Source organism: Mus musculus, chromosome 5 (assembly GCF_000001635.26).
Source record: "Mus musculus strain C57BL/6J chromosome 5, GRCm38.p6 C57BL/6J".
NCBI classification, from domain to species: domain Eukaryota; kingdom Metazoa; phylum Chordata; class Mammalia; order Rodentia; family Muridae; genus Mus; species Mus musculus.
The window spans coordinates 66,885,531-66,902,656 of record NC_000071.6 but is presented as its reverse complement, the minus strand read 5'-3'; the positions used below and the strand labels follow the sequence as shown (position 1 = coordinate 66,902,656).

The window sequence follows — 17,126 nt, the reverse complement described above, 5'->3', positions numbered from 1 at the left end:
TGACATACAAATCTCTTAGGCATGGTTCTACGTGGGATTTTCTTCTTCACACATTTGATGCAATTAGCTTTCATCAAATCAAGATATTAACAACAACAACAACAAAAAAAAAACCATACTGATGATAACAAATGTTCATTATTTCTTGAGAGTCAAAGGATCCCTTGGCTCTTATACATGGGAATTGGTAATAAATAATTCTTCAGGACGAATGCAAGAAGTAGTCCATAACCTCTTTAGCTCTTATTTTCAAGGTATGAGGATTCATTTCTAGGAGGTTTTCCTTTCTTGCTGTTAATACTCACACTGATGTAAAGGAGACACTCCAGGGCTTATGGAAGCGCACAGATTGGTCTCCTTCATAGCAAGACCCAATGTGAACACCAGGATGGAGGGATGTCTGCAATATGAAGTGGGGAGGGGAGGAGGCATGTCCCTGTGTGCGTTTATTTTAAGAGAAGAGAGGAATTAACTTTAATGTATTATAATTGAGTCAATGTCAGAAAAGAGCAGGGGTATTTAAGGGGAAATGATGGAAAGGAACAGTCAGCTCTTCCTTTCTCCTTCCTTCCTTCCTTCCTTCCTTCTTTCTTCCCTCCTTAACTTTCTTTCTCTCTCCCCTGCTTACTATTTCTCAACTTTCTTTCTTACCATTCTACTCAAATCACTGTCCTCCTAAAAGTCTTTACTAGCTAAGTAGGTAGTTAGGTGAATAGGTGAATAGATATAAATTTCTAAACTTGTTTAGGACTTTGCCTTGATGGAATATTTTGAACACAGAAACCTCCTAACATCGGCTCAATCTACATACATGTAATCAATCACATGTCCAAGAACATCCTAAATCTTCCTGTACTTCTAAGTGAAAATCTAGAAGCAGCAGTGTGAATAAAAATCAATATCTTGGAAACTTCAGTTTTTTGGGGAGTACAAAAATTCAAGCTGAACAAGGAAGATGAAATATGATTCTGTCAGAAACGGTTCTAGCAGAATCAGGACTTGAGTGAAAGTCCCAAGACATATACTGACGGTAAATTGATTCAACCAGAGCTGTGCTCTGGCCCAGAGAAGTCAGGAAGCAGCCAGTTAAGGCAGAACAATTCCAGACCACTGCTCATCCCACAAGGATGACTGAGGTCAGGGTCTTAGAGGTCAGTCTTGGGTTCAGCCCTTGGAAAGGCAGGGAAACCACAGCAACTTTTCAAGTTGTACTCATTATGGTCTTTGCGGGGACACAGCCAACATCAGCCAGGGGGCTGTTTACCAACAGTGTCTTCCAGCACCTCCTTCAGAAACAACCATAGAAACCCCTGCCAAAACTTACATGAGAAGCAAAGAGAGGAGACTGAGTGTAGCCATGTAAAACATGCCCCAGTCATTTCGCAACCTCCAGCTCCTTGTAGGTGGTTGCTGTGGAAGAAATGACTGCTTACAGAAAACAAAGCCCAGGAACCCATCCAGCCACCAGAAAGAGAGCAGAGGGAAATTATCCACTGCTCTCTGAAACTCACAGGGATGCCTTGCTCGGTCTGCGCCCTACAGTGTCTAGGAATAAAACCTTCACAGAGAAGAGGGAATGGGGTCAGGGGCAAGTACAGGTTATTGGAGAAGGCATTCAATGTCAAAAAGGACACACTGTATTCAAGTAGAGCTCTACAGACTGGAGAAGCCAGATAGAAATTATACATCTAACATACCCAAGAGATGTGAGGGTCTGGGTTCTGGAAGGAACCAAATACAAGCTCAGTTGCCAAGGTAGTAGCAGAAGCCATGAAAGCTGACCTTCATCAACCTACCTGCTCAAAGTTGTGCCTTGGGATCCTTGGAACCAATTACCTAGGGGTCATCCTGATCGCTCCTTTACATTGTTTTCCAGGACAGTTCAGTATGCCATTCCATACACAGACCCCACCCTTCCAGCTGCCTAGGAACCCACAGAAACACGGTCTTCTCAGTCTACTGGATATTTCTTTCTAAAGCCTCGGGGAAAGGGTCATGGAGATAGTTTGAGATACTTTCCCGGTCTGATTAGTTGTTGGCACCGTACTGTCTGCTACACCCTGCAGGGTTTAGACAGCAGCATACATCGATCGGGATGAAACCTGAGGTGGCTGGTTCCAACAATGACCACCTGACATTTGGTTTAGTACCTAGGTGCAGCAAGAGTGCAGTCAGTATTCGGGGAAGATCAAGGAATACACATACAATGTAGGAAGATTAGGAGGAATGCACATATATGTGTGCATACACACTCACACATATACACACTCACAAATAACACACACACAAAATCCCCTTTACTTGCTCATTCTCAAACTGTCCTTTCTCCTGGAGAAAGTTTATTAACATTTGTACTTTACATTCAGAGCTAAACTCTCAAAGGATTCCAAAATCATCTCAATAAACAATCCTCCTCCTCCTCCTCCTTCTCCTCTACCTTCTCCTCGTCCTCTCCTACCTCCTCTTGCTTCTCTCTCTCTCTTATTCTTCCTTCTCCTCTGTTTTTATCCTTCTCCTGCTTCTTTATGAAAGTCAAGAAGACAGTTATTGAGCCCATTTTATGGGCAAGTAAACATGGGCCTCAAATGACTAAGGAATCTGCCAGGATATGCGGCTAAGATATGTATTCTGAAAATTCAGGGTTTCAGATTCGGCCCGCTAGTTGTATAGAAGAATGCCAGCTACTAACAAAACACACCGTCACCTTCTGAAAGATAGATTTTATGAAAGGCTGGGGGTTATGAGGAATTGCATTCCGTTTGTTCAGCAAATATCTACTGAATATCTATGTACCAGGTGCTGAAAATGCTCAGGCTGGCATTGGACCTACATGGCTCTGTTCCCGCTGTTTCTCTAGTTACTATGTATCTTATCATCAAAAGGAGAAGCTGATGAATATGCTACTCAAGGCAACCTGGAAAGCAGGTTCTCTTTGATGTTCTTCCCAAGGAAACTTCCCTTTAGCTTTTCCTAGGACTCTCAAAGAACCATCCTGGGGACATGCAAGAGGCTAGAGAGATGGATGACTGGGGACCCGAAGGAACACAGGGAAGTGTATAGCATGAAGTCACAGGGTCTGTTTCTGTCCTAATGCATGTCTTTGCATGTCTTCCTTCCCCGACTAAAAGGGAGGGCTGAAAGAGCGGTGTGGATATCCATATCCCTTCTTTAGCTGGGTAAGCTGGAAGAGTAATGGCCATCCCTAACACTCAACAAACCATCAGAGAAAGCAGGTTGCTGAGAGCGGCTCACACCCATAGGCAGACTCTCTAGGTTCCAGGCAGCAACTTCAGGTAGCCCCACTCATGCAGTGCAGAACCAACAGTCCCTTCTTCCCCCTCTGCTGAATCAGCCAGGCTGGAAGGATCCAGTGAGGACGGTTATAGCCTCTGGAGATATTTGGTTTAACTTGGCACCACGAAGGAAATAACAGTAGTTCAGGGAGAGAATAAAAATGAGGAGTTGGCAGAATAAAGGTGATAAAAATAGATTTTTCCAACTCCTCGAAGATGAATCATTTTGTCACAGTGATTCGTGAAGCTGTTTCAGTTTGGTTTTCAATCCAGCCCCATAAATTTGATGAAGAGAAATTTCCTTCCCTCGATAGCCAGTGCCATGAAGTGTTCAGCGTTCAGACAGCTTTGACGGGGTTTTATTAGAAAACCTCTCAGGGTTACCCTCCAGTCCTTTCTATGCCTGCTATAAATACAGATTGTGACTGATGGTCAAGGACCAGTCAGGGATGCAGCCCTTGAATCCAGAGCCACTGCTTTTTCCTCCCTGGCCACTTTTCTCCTCAATTCTTTTTGTTGCCAGAAAATGAGATTTTTTTTTTACAACGCATAGCAAGGCAGCTGAGACAACAGAAGAGTGAGAGAGAGGTCTCAGGTGAGAGGTACCTCCTGTATGTGTAGACACATCCCTCATGGCACCAAATGGTGCAGTATTGGGGTCTACACATTGCCCCACATTGCCTCCTTCCTTCTCCCCTGGACATTGATCATAGATACTTTCCAATAACAGATTTACTCACCCCAGCATGTCCTCACACTCTGTACTGAGCTCCTGCAGACCCACACAGGGAGGTGGGGGGGTGTGCAGCTCCCCTCCTGTGAGCCCCTCACAGCAGTCCAGATGTTCCTACATTCTCTTGCCCAGCAAGATCCTCACTACCATGGAGCCCTGCTTGGAGCAGAGCAGGCAGGCTGCAATAGCTGGAATGCTGATGTGGAGGGGAATGAAGTGTGAGAGAGCTGATTGCCACACCTATTGGGAAAGGAGGTGGGGATTCCGATCCCTCCAAGGAAGAGGAGGCAACACCCCCAGGGATCCAGAAGCCCAAATACTATCCTAAAAAGAGAACATGGTGACAGCCTGTAGCACACAGTAGGCTTGCAATATTGTCAGCCATTCTGGAACTGGACTAAAATCAGTGTGACTGGCCATTAGGCTTCAGGTTCTAACTCTGAGACAAACCAGCTGCAGTGTCCCGGGCCAGTTATCACCTTCTGAGCCTCAGTTTCCCCATTTATAAAACGATAGTGTTGTTAAACAGGTAGAGGGCCCCTAATCCTGCAACCATGAAAATAAACACAAGCTTAAGAAATAAGAAGCACTGCTATGATTTACTGGAAACATACCATCCGCCATCATCTTAGGCATTTAATGTGTGTCAGCTTGCTTGGTCCCACAATGCTGAGATGAGATTTATCAGCTTTTATTTTATAGACGAGGAAACTATCACAAGCTCTCCGTGAATCCCCGTGAACATAAAAGATCATCATATCCATTCAGTGTTTTGAATTTAAATGGTGGCATTCAATCTCTGTGCCTGGAATTGAGGTGACATCTGAGAATGGAATCCAGCCCTGTTGGATGACTAATGTGTTTACAGTCTCTGCTGGTGTAATTCTGAGATACCAGTATTTATGGTTATAGTCGCTCTCGCTACTGCAGAATCCATTTTCCACCTGTTGTTTTTTATTAAAACTCCATAAAGGCCATGAAATATTTCTTTGTACAGATTCTAAAAACAGGGTCCTGAAATATGTGAACTGAAATTCTGTGTGTGGATTTACTGTTTGGAATTTTCAGGTGCCATAAAACACAGTGTTTATGACCAATCTATCACTTATAAAAAGTTTATTAGATTGATAGGCCGGCGGACTCTGGTATCCTGCCATTTATTGACACCAATACATCCTATGGTAGGCTGGCGTTTAGCACTTATTAATAACTCCTGTGTTTCCACTCTTTCCTTGCTTTGCACCCTCCTTAATCATTATCAAATTTATTGTCATTTACCCTACTTTTTAAATAAAATAATTTAGAGAGAGTTTTTAAAAAAAAATATACAGAAGAGTTGCAAAAGGAAAAATAGGTTCAGTACAGCTAAGATCTCACATCTCAGTGCCTAGGATCACCATGGCAACTGGGGAAGAGATTCTGGCCGAGTGCTGGAAACTAGAATCTGGGTTTCAACTCTTTGATACCATCTAGGATAGCACATTACACTTTCAGCAAGTCAGGACTTACCTTGTTTCTGAAACTTGCTTTAAAAAAAAAAATGACCTTGGCAGTCGTGAAGAACACTGTCAGGAATCTTGTAGACTGTTTTTCTACTTGACTTTGCTATTTTTTCCCTCATGCTTAGCTATGTGAGGAGGACCATTAAAGTTAAGTCCTATTTTTACAACATTGTATCCCTCACCCTGCTTTTGTTTTCTTCTTCTTCTTCTTCTTCTTCTTCTTCTTCTTCTTCTTCTTCTTCTTCTTCTTCTTCTTCTTCTTCTTCTTCTTCTTCTTCTTCTTCTCTTCTTCTTCTTCTTCTTCTTCTTCTTCTTCTTCTTCTTCTTCTTCTTCTTCTTCTTCTTCTCCTCCTCCTCCTCCTCCTCCTCCTCCTCCTCCTCCTCCTCCTCCTCCTCCTCCTCCTCCTCCTCTTCTTCTTCTTCTTCTTCTTCTTCTTCTTCTTCTTCTTCTTCTTCTTCTTCTTCTTCTTCTTCTTCTTCTTCTTCTTCTTTCTTCTCCTTCTCCTTCTCTTCTCCTTCTCCTCCTCCTCCTCCTCCTCCTCCTCCTCCTCTTCCTCCTTCTTTTAACTTTATATGGGGGCTGGGGAAGACTGACTATACTTTCCAGGCTGGTCTTGAACTCCTAGCCTCAAGTGACCCTCCTGCCTCCTCTCCTTGGGTAACTAGGACTACAGGGTTGTGCTGCTATGCCTGTTAGTCATCACAGTTTTAAAAACTATATTTAAGTCGAACAAAAGACTTAAGGCAGTGGTTCTCAACCTGTGGGTTGAAACCCTCTAGGGGTCAAACAACCTTTCTACAGGGGTCACATATCAGATATCCTGCATATCAGATATTTACATTACAATCCATAACAGTAGCAAAGTTATAGTTTTATAGTTCTGAAGAAGCAACAAAAATAATGTTACGGTTTAGGGGTCACCACAGCAGGAGGAAGTGTATCAGAGTCACAGCAGTAGGAAGGCTGAGAACCACTGCTTTAAGGTAGGCAAAATTGAACTCTGGAAGAACAAGTTAAATATCAAGGCCTTTACTTGGTTATTGCATATTATACATTGTTGAGAGGGCGAAAATGAGAGAAATTAATGTTCCATTTTTAGATCAATGTAGAACCAAGCTTCTAGCAGGAAGCCACTTAATGATCAGATAGGTGTCTAACAATTCTTTTGAAACGCCGGCCAAGACAAACTTCCTATGAAAACAGTCTCAGAGGAAGACGCACTGGAAGGGCAATGCTATCCCAGCCAAGCATGGTCTACTGCTCGTGCCTTCAAGTGGTTTGGGACGTGTTTTTGTTCTTGTTAAACTGTAGAAACCCCATGAACTTGAGTGGAAAGTCATGTATAAGAATTAGTTCCACAGAAATTTCGTTATGCAAGCCATGACTATGAAAAACAGGTAAGACAAAGACCAAAACATGTGTCCCTGTTCTTGTATGTTTTCCCTCACAGATCATACTTGAAGCTTTTATTCCCAAAGGGGAAGAGCAAGGAAGTGATGTAATGTCACAGGCTGCTGAACTCTGCCCAGGGAACGATAAGGGAAAACAACTGAGCTCTTTCTTCAAAGAAAGATTTGGGTCCACCCCCACCCCAGAAACAGGAAGAAGAAAAAAACCTAAGGGAAGATTTAAAAAAAACTTACAGAACTTTTATATGTAACTCCTGTCTTTGTGGGGACACAAAAACGATCATGGAAACATGTTAGGAAAATAATCTATAGTGCACAGAAAGACTATCAGACGTCAGGTAGTGACTCCAGTCACTTAATACATATGAGTAAGAATCTAGGTGCTTGGCTGCTTATCCACTGTTATGGGTTAAATTGTATCCTCCATCAGGTCCCCCTAACCAACTCCTTGTAACTCAGAATGTGACAGTATTTGACTTTAAAGAGGTCATTACGCCATAGGAAATCCTCTGCTTGGACCCTAAGCCAAGCTGCGATGGTGTCCTCCTAAAAAGTGGAAATGCTGACACAGACAAGCATGTAAAAAAGTACAAAAGGATGGCCATTCAGAAGAAACCAGGCCTCATCCCAGCTTGGATCTTGGACACTCATGGCCCTTCAGAATTGTGGGAAAATGCATTTCTATTGCTCAAGCTACCCATCGTGTCATCGTGGTAGAAGAAACCAACACACTTGCCTTCCACTAACAGTAAAAGTCATGGGATAGCAGCCCTTAGAGCATCAGCCAGGTGGGTACTACCTAACAAGCTGTCAACCAGTTAGGTGAAGGACTTTCAAAGTCTCCATCTGGCATGCTTTCAAAGCTAAGTCCAACACTTCATGACTTCTCCAGTGGCTTCAAGTCCCTTTTGTCTCTCTCTCTCTCTCCTTTTTCTTGTGTCCCTTCAGGACTTGTCAAGCAAAGCTAAGTCCAACACTTCATGACTTCTCCAGTGGCTTCAAGTCCCTTTTGTCTCTCTCTCTCCTTTTTCTTGTGTCCCTTCAGGACTTGTCAAGCGCACCCAAGGATTAAAAACTACAATCAGAGGGAGGGATTCAAATTTTGTGGTTATAGGAAAGGAAATTAATTTGGTTTTTGTGCACACTTTAGCATGAAGATTTAATGTCAGAATTTTTCATTCACTAACAGAGTCAAACTTTTCTCATGTTCCCCCTCCAGGTTTCAATCTAACATGTCCTTTACCCTGCCAGACATCTGCACATGACTGTCTCTTAGAGACAGCCAAGTCGGTGTGTCCAAAACAGAATTGATATTTGTTCTTGGAGGCCACTTCTCATCCCCTGTTCCCATGATTCCTATTAAGAACATTAGCATGCTCCAAGTTTCTCAGGTCCCAAACATAAATGTCATCTTCCTAGCATTATTTATTGTGTTTTTACCAAGTCCAACATGTACATATTTTTAACATCTGAAATAAAGTTGCGTCTTTCCATTGCTGGTGCCTTACCATTGTGTCATAATTGAGTTGGCAGGTGGCTTTTATTAGCTAGACCCTTACGAATGCTATGTCTCATAAAATGATGGCTTACTGTGTTTGGAGACAAATTCTGTCTTCCCATGTCTGTTCCCCTTGGCCCTTCATCTAGGCTTAGGTGTGTATCAACTCTCATCGGGATTTCTCGTCTCCTAATCAACTGATGCTTGGTTTCTTCCCATAGCTGGCTTCCTACACTTGTAAGTACTTAAATCTGAACTGTCTCCCTAGAGTTCATGTGTTCAAAGCTTGGTCCCTAGCGAAGTAGTACTAAGAGGTGAAACCTGGGAGGTGATTAGATCATGAGAATACTACCTTATACTTTGATGAAGTCATCACCGAATAGGTTATTAAGAGGTGAGGCCGAGAAGAGGAGGAGACAGGTTACTATAGACATGCCATTAACGGAAATGTTTTCACCAGTCTTTTCTCTGACTGTTTGCTTCTTTGCTGCCATGAAGATAGGTGTCTCTTCTGCCACACACTCCGGCTTCTGTAACTCTGCCCCCATCAAGCCCCAAGTAATGGAGCCATCCAACCTTGGGCTGAAGTCTATGAAACTGAACCACAATAAAACCTTTTTCCCTGTAGGTTTTTTGTCTCTGATATTTATTCACAGTGATGGAAAGCTAGAGAGCCCCACATAGATGCAGAGTTATCTGTAGCACAGAAGTCCTTTGCTTTCAGTAGGTCCAACTCCACCAAGATGGGATTTCTGGTCTCAATGTGCTCCTTCTGGTTCATTCCAAAACAATGAAGTCCAAAAAAATGACTTTTCTCAGAGACCCTTAGCTCCAGATAAGTCATATGGGAACACTGGTTGCTCTCAGATAGCATCTAAGCTCTTCTGGCTTGACCTTATACACTCCCAACAAGAAGATCTTTTCTACAACTCTGATGTGTCTTGTGTTCATAGGAGCGCTGGTCACACCTCACCTTTCCAAAGCAGATCTTAATCTCAAGTCACCTTCCTTGGTCATCCTCGCATATTAGACTTCATTAGCTCTCTGTAGCTTCCTCACTGTTAGACTTGTTTCTTTGCCTCCTGGGAGGACGACCTCTAAAACTTACGGGTTATGACTTATAGCAAAAGCAGATTTGTTCTTGGAAGACAAGAGAGAACAAACCATCTCTTCTTGGTGCAATGTGAACCACCTCTCCCCCCTCCCCCATGCCAAGGAAATAGTACCAAAAAACAAAACAAGGGACTAAGTTGGATCTCATACAAGAAGCTGTGCCAGAAAACTGTAATCTTTAAAGTGCTATGACACTATGGTCATGTCTCTTGAGGTAAATATTATTTGGGGATTTTTCTACCCCACCTTAGATCATTTAGTTCCCAAATAAAAGACGCAAAACCTTTATATTTGCAATAAGCCTTAAAGCATTTGAGCTGGGCAGATATCAACCCTCTATAATATTTTGTCTATTTCTCTGTCAATATTTCCAAGATATCACTTGCCATGTTACACCTGGGCTGATCCTACTCTAACTGGCTGGCCCTTGTGGCCTGGTGCTCACAATCCACCTACTCCATGGTGCCTTCTTCGTCCTCCTCTTCTCTCCCTGTGGTCTCTTTCTCTCCCCTCTACCTGTGACTCCCCAACCAGGTATCTGAAAATCCACCTACCTCCATTCCCTCCAGTAATTGGCTGTCATCATTTTTCTTTTTAACCAATAGTTTTAAATTAAGGAGCAAGGTTTGCACAAGAGCTGGTATACTTGAGAATTCACTCATAGCATACATAGCCACAAATCAAACCTCAGTACATGTCTCCAGAAGAATAAGAATATTTACAGGTTAGTAGAAACGTTCCTCAGCTTACAAAGGGAATAAGTCCTGACAAACACATCATAAGTTGAAAATCCAATGAACACATCTACCTCACCAAACAGCACACCCGAGGACAAGGCACACAGTAGTGTGTGAGTATGATGTTTACTTATGTTGTGGCTGACTGAAAGCTGTGACTCCTGTTGCTGTCAGGATTTAGAAAGCCATACTGTGCATCTGCAGCCCAGGAAAATATCATCAAAGAATAGATCCTACTGAAAGGGCATCACTTTCACATCATAGTGATGTCAAGAAGGGGTGAGCCAAGCCAAGTGGAGAAAGAGTGTATGCACAATAATGTCAGCCTCTGTGACAGGTAGAGTCCCACAGCTCCCAAGGACCGCTCCTGGTTTTCAAGTCCTTACATACTTTCCTGGAGTGTGGGGTTGACTCAGTGTCTTGCTTTTAATTACATGTACGGCAGAAGTGACAGAGTACCACTTCAGAGATTAAGGTATAAAAGACAATAACTTCCACCTTAAGCATTTGTGTTCCCTCTCATCCTTCCTCCCCCACCTCCTTCCTCTCTGCCTCTCTCTCCCTCCCCCTCTCTCCTTCTTTCCTTCCTTCCTCCTCTCTCTCCTTCCTTCCCTCTCTTCATCCCCTCCCTCATGAAAGAGACTCTGAACTAGCAACTGCTCTAAGCCTCGATCAGGTTCCTAACCCATGGGAATTATGTGATAACCAATGTGGTTTTAAGCTACTGAGTTGGGTCAGCCATTTGTTACACAGCAGTGGATAATTAATTCACTTTCCAAACCAAGAAAACCCAAATCGAGATCATATGTGCCGGGTAAGTACCAGGAACACAATCTCTTATCAAGTCTTCTGCCAAAAGAACCTGGACAAGGAGACTAGTGCATCAGTCTTATCTAAGCATATTATCGAACAGCAGCTAAACGTTGCACATTTGCTCTTATGTATGCATGGCTAATTGGAAGCTGTGGCTCCTGCCACTGTCAGGATATAGAATGTCAAACTGCATAGCCCCATCCCAGGAAAAGATCAAAGCATAGAGTCTACTGAACAAGCATTACTTTCAGACTATGGTAAAGTTAAAAAAAAAAAAAAAGTGAACCAAGTCAGTCCTTGAGTGTATGTACAGCTGTTATCCCTAGTGACGTGCAGATTCTTTTTTTTTTTTTTTATCAGAAAGTTTAATTATCATTCAGGAAAAAAAACGAGTGGATAACTTTCTCTGAAAAAAATATATTGATTCTGGGCTGCAGTTATTACAAGGGACAAGACTGCCTGTAAGTTAAATGAACTTACTTTCTCATCGGATAATGACAGAAAGTCCCATTTCCAGTATTATAAAGGTACATGTGGCCCAAAATGGCTGAGAATAAATACAAAACAAGAAAGGCAAAAAGCAGTAAAGCTACGGCATGCATTGGGCTCCAGGAGAAAAATCTCAGAAATACCCCAATGGCAATGGGAGCAATGGGCTGGAAGCCGCAGCTCTTCAGCCATCTTTGTCTTTCGCTCCGTGCTTCAGGATGCGTGTGAAGTCAATGTAGTTGAAGTTCCCCTTTTTGTCAATGGGGGCCTCTCTGTACAGCTCATCCACCTCGTCGTCTGTGAAGCGGTCGCCCATGGTGGTCAGCAGCTCCCTCAGGTAATCCCCCTGGATGGTGCCGATGGCTTCCTCATCAAAGCAAGCGAAGGCGTTTCTGATGACGTCCTCCGGGTCAGTGCCGTTCAGCTTCTCCCCAAATATGGTGAGGAACATGGTGAAATTGATGGGGCCCGGGGCCTCGTTCATCATGGCATCCAGGTATTCGTCAGTTGGTTTTTTTTTTCCATTGAAGCCAGCATGTCGTGCAGGTCCTCCTTGTCAATGAAGACATCCCGGTTCTGGTCAATCATGTTAAAGGCCTCTTTGAACTCCTGGATCTGGGACTGGTAAAACATGGCGAACACATTGGATGTTGCGCGCTGAGGGCGCTTCTTGGTGGTCTTGGTCTTTGCCCTTTTGCTAGACATGGTGGCGGTTATATCCCTGCTCAGCGAGAACCGAGAGTGAGTGTCTCCGAGAAGCTCCGCCGCCGCCGCCCTCCCAGACTTTCTAACTTTCCAGCCTCCGGAGCTCGGCCACTTGACGTGCAGATTCTGATAGCTACCTCTGTGCCACTGGTCATTAGACTGCTCCTTTGACCTATCTAACTCACTGTGGAAAAAAAGCCGTCATCATTTGACACACCACATTCATTATGTAGCCATATCTTTTGGGTTGGGTCATAACTTAAACGTAATCTGGTTCCTGAAGAAACCTGGATGGGAGAGATAAAATGTAGACTCGAACATAGGCCAGGAGGAGCCTGAAGAGCCTCTGTTATCACGTGCTTGGTTGGGTTCCATTCCATATGCATCTGAGAGCTTTATAAAAGTAGAGGAAAAGACAGGGCCCAGAATGGTCCGCACTTTTACGAGCTAATAGTCAAGAGCAGCACACAGCCAGAAATGACCTGGGAGACATCAAATAAATTACCCCACTCCCCAATTAATGTTCTATCCTTCAAGGTAACACAAGGCTGAATGGACGAAAGAAAGAAAGAAAGAAAAAACCCCACAAAACCAAACTCACGTTTTTGTTGCTTTTTCCCTCTACGGTCTGTACTCTTTTATGTATAAAGCCAGTAAAATGCTAACAACCATCCCGGCTACAGCTTAGCCTTGGCACCGACCTTGCCAGCAGCGCATTGAGCATTCCTTCTGTGTACCATGTGGGAACACAAGCAAGGCTTCACATGCCGTGCCAGGGAGGAGGATAAAAGAAGATGTGTCATGAAATCCCGTTCTGGCTGAGCGACTCCACAAGATCAATTCATTTCCCTCAGTGAAACATACTGCCTTCGCAAAGAACAGTCAGCTAACTGGGTCTCGTTTGTCTCCCCCACAAAGAGCCTGGTGGTCGGAGTGGCCCGATTGCATCGTGCTGTGACCATCAAGAGCAGGGCTGCAGGCACAAGACACCAGGATGCAGTTCCAAGTCAACTCTACATCCCCATCTAGAGTGGGGATGCTAAGTCTTCTTGTCCCTACATCTTTCTTGTACCAAATCAGAATCCTAGGTTAGGAGAGCTGTGTCTGGCTAATGTGATGGGCACTAGGAAAGACTAACCATTAGTCATGGCATAAAAAAGGTAAGAAAGAAAAAAAGGCAAGAGCTAGAATATGAGTCTGTACAGTCTGGTTGCTGGTAGGGGAAGGCTTAGAGGAAACTAATGTGCAAAAAATACATGCGTGCGTGAGACAGTCTGTGTGTGTGTGTGTGTGTGTGTGTGTGTGTGTGTGTAAATGCATGCATATACACATGTGTGTGCAAACAGAAAGGAAAAGAAAGACTGAATTTTAGAAAGCTCTGTTGCTTCTGTTGAGTGAAAATATTATGTTTTTTTAAATAAAGTCTTTAGCAAAACTTCCTGATATATGAAAAATCATTTTATGTGTATGAATATTTGCCTGCCTATATGGATGTGTACAGTGTGTGAGCCTGGTGTGCATGGAGACCAGCAGAGAGGCCAGATTCCCTGGAGCTGGAGGTACAGGCAGTTGTAAGCCACTGTGTGGATGCTGGAAGGTAAATAAGATTCTCTATAGAAATCAGCAAGTGCTCTTAACCCCTAGCCACCTCCCCAGCCCCATCAAAGATTTTTAAGGCTTTCTTATTATTATGGGTTGTCAGCAAATACTTTACTGGCTATGATTTCCGAGATGTGGCCACACGGGGCTTGATTTAATAGAGCCGACAGGAACGTTTCATTTAGAGCCCATAATTCCCTGCCTTGAATTCATCCAGTGATCACATCTGAAAAGAGAAAGGTGGTGATGTTCTTCTAAAACCACTGAGGTCTCCTTGGAGGTCAAGGCTCCCAAGCTCAGAGTTTTATAGTCAGGTCTGCACAAGGAGTCCTGGAGGAGTCAATGTGGCATGGTAGGAAAGCACGCACCTGAAACTGGGCTAACCCAGCTTTAATTTTAACCCTGCGAGATAAGATTGAGTGAACTGTGGTTTCCTGAGATCCAGCCAGGGTCCTACACTGATGACATCTCAGAGTGAGTATGCAGCTTAAGCAGCCAGTCCAGTGCCGCCCCTGACACAGAACAGACCTTTAATACATGAGTGTGAGCATTGATAGCCACACCCCTGGTTTTCTCACTGTCTGCTTTCCCTCCCTGGTAGCCTGAAATAATGACTTCAATTGGAGTAGAGTCAAAAGTAAAGATCTTGCTCAAACTAGCCTACAAGGTGAACTGCTGGAGGAGAGCGAACATTCTAGAAGCCGTGAGAAGTGATAGGGTATCCACCTCCAGCAGAAGGCACCCCTCAGAATGGTCTGGGTGCATGGGAGCTCACCTCCAGGTAGGTTCTACAGGAATCTTCTCATTGACTGGTGGACATCCCTACACTTGATTTACTATCTTGTCCTCTTCCTAAAAAGATGAAGTTTGAATAACTGTTTTCAACAGCTTCACAAACCTACCTTTTGTCTAAAACAATGTGTTTATTCTCACAGCCCAGAAATCTCTTCAGCCCTTTCACCATCTCCCCTGCTCTGACCAAACAAGAAGACTTCAACCGCTCCACAGACGCCTCCTGAAAGCTTCCAGAAGTCTGCAGAGTTTCTGGAAACATATCGTTCATCTGCTCCAGGAATCTTAGCTTTAACCATATTTGAAACAGTATCTTTGGCTACAGTAAACCGGATCCTTTATGAAAAGAAATTATTTCTGGGTAGGTTTAATGTGACTAAATGTTAGTCTTTGCCTTTCCACTTGCTCAAAGTATTAAAATAACTGGTCACTCATCGGCTGTATCTTCAATTGGGAATACTTGGGTAGACAACAGAAGAGGGGCTGAGATTCAGCAACTATCTCAGTGTTCACTGTTTGTCTAATCTGGAGCAAATAATCTTATAAACCCTCCATTATATACTATGTCTTTATCTGTGTAACTACAATGTCTTTCTACCTGTGAGCTTTTTCACTCAGATCAATTGCATCCTTGTGGTCTCAGACACCAAGCCAAATGAATACTTTAAGATAGTTGTAAGAAGGCTCAGGAGCGGGGGCAGCATCCCCACCACCACCCAAGTAGCATCTATTTCTAAGTTCCTCTTCTCGTATGCATATGCGAATGGCTGTCAACATACAAATCTCAGTGACCAAAGATTAAGCTGTGAATTCCCACAGTGAGCAAGGCTTTGGGGGTGAGATGGCCTTCAACATCCTTTCTAAGGACCACTAACTTGAACTTCAGGATATGGCTTGATTGCACAATACTGTCAAGCTGACAGACTGAGGGGACACTTAAAAAAGAATGTTGGTAGGCCAAGCCCTGAATCTGAGGTCTTTCTCTCTGGCAGCAGCAAACAGTCTCACTAACACCTACAGAAGAATGCAAGCATCTGTAGGCAGTCACCACGCAGCTTCAGATGTCAAGGATCATTACAGAAGGAACCCAGAGCTGGATCTACGGTCTGTGTGAGTTCTTGCCAGGAAATGGTTTTCAACTACTTTGTTTTAACACCTTCGCCCCTGAATTCTATAAAACCACAGCTCAGGAGGTAAAATACACCTATTCATGCCTCTGTGAATCTGCATGTGTTTGTAATTCTGAGTTGGTATGTGAAAACACGCTTTGCTATTTATCTTCAGGTTAAACAGCTGGGCCATCTTACTGGACTGATTTCTCAACACCAAGCCATTAGTACATACATGCACACAAATACACACAAATATGCAAGCACCCATACATTTTATATATTTATACACACAAAGACACACAGACATACAGACACACACATATAAATACACAGACACACAGTCTCTGTTCCTGTCTCTGTCTCTTTCAGTTTCTCTCTCTGTCTCTGTGTGTCCCTCTCTGTCTCTCTGTGTGTCTTTCTGCGTGTTTCTCTGTCTCTCTCTGTGTCTCTGTCTCTGTCTCTGTCTCTGTCTCTCTCTCTCTCTCTCTCTGTCTCTCTCTCTCTCTCTCTCTCTCTCTCTCTCTCTCTCTCTCCACAGAAAACACTACAGCCATACTTCTCAGGAAATCCAAGACTTCTTGATCAATAGTTGGCTGGTGGTCTGCCACTCCCTGGCAACATACACACCAATCTGAAAGTCTTCAGGAACATTTGAAGCATTCCAAGCATTTTCCGTAGTGTCATGATTGTGCCGAGGTTCCTCTATCTTGTATTCTTCCTGAGGCCATTTCAGGCTAGAATTTAATCTCCATGATTAAATTTAATTCCATGGAAAATTACCCAGCTCTATTCTAGGACCCTGAAGCCAAGATGTCCAGCTAACTTAGTTTCTCTTAAACTGCCTGCTTGTATAAATCTCTCTCTCCAGCCATCTGCTTATCGTCGTTTCTGTTAAACTGCTTGCTTGCACAAAACTCCTCCTGCAGCTGCTGAGCAAAACACCAGGATGTGGTTTTTGCTTTTAAAAGCCCCTTACTCTAAACACTAGATACTACACTTGGGCCCCAAATACTTGAATGTACTCAGAGTCAGCTAGAATAAAGACTTTCAATTGGCTATAAACTGTGTCTGAGTGGTCATCTCCGGGGTGGGGTCCCCAAAATAATGAATATGAAGAGGAAGAACATATTATTTGAAAAATATACTTAACCCAAGGGCAACATCCTAGAAGATATTGCTTATTTGGAATCTTCTACCAAATTGAATTTTCTTTGAATCTCCATCTTTGTGTCAACAAGAAAACTTGCAAATCTACCCAAACAGTTACAATACTACCATAATGTCTGTGTATTTAGTATATTTTGTGCCTGCATTTGGACTTGCTCATCGT

At 43.4% G+C, this 17,126-nt stretch overlaps 1 protein-coding gene, 1 long non-coding RNA gene and 1 pseudogene across 3 annotated transcripts in view; 1 reads left to right on the top strand and 2 right to left on the bottom strand.

Moving 5' to 3' along the window:
• The window catches only part of Limch1 (LIM and calponin homology domains 1), a 311,271-nt gene that overhangs the window by 154,503 nt on the left and 139,642 nt on the right, over window positions 1-17,126 (bottom strand). The window lies entirely within an intron of this gene.
• Window positions 6,090-12,454, bottom strand: Gm6517 (annotated as a pseudogene).
• Gm52776 lies at window positions 8,446-15,112 on the top strand. The gene is made up of 3 exons (XR_003955744.1): window positions 8,446-8,673; window positions 14,494-14,673; window positions 14,828-15,112. It is a non-coding gene; the product is annotated as a predicted gene, 52776 (long non-coding RNA).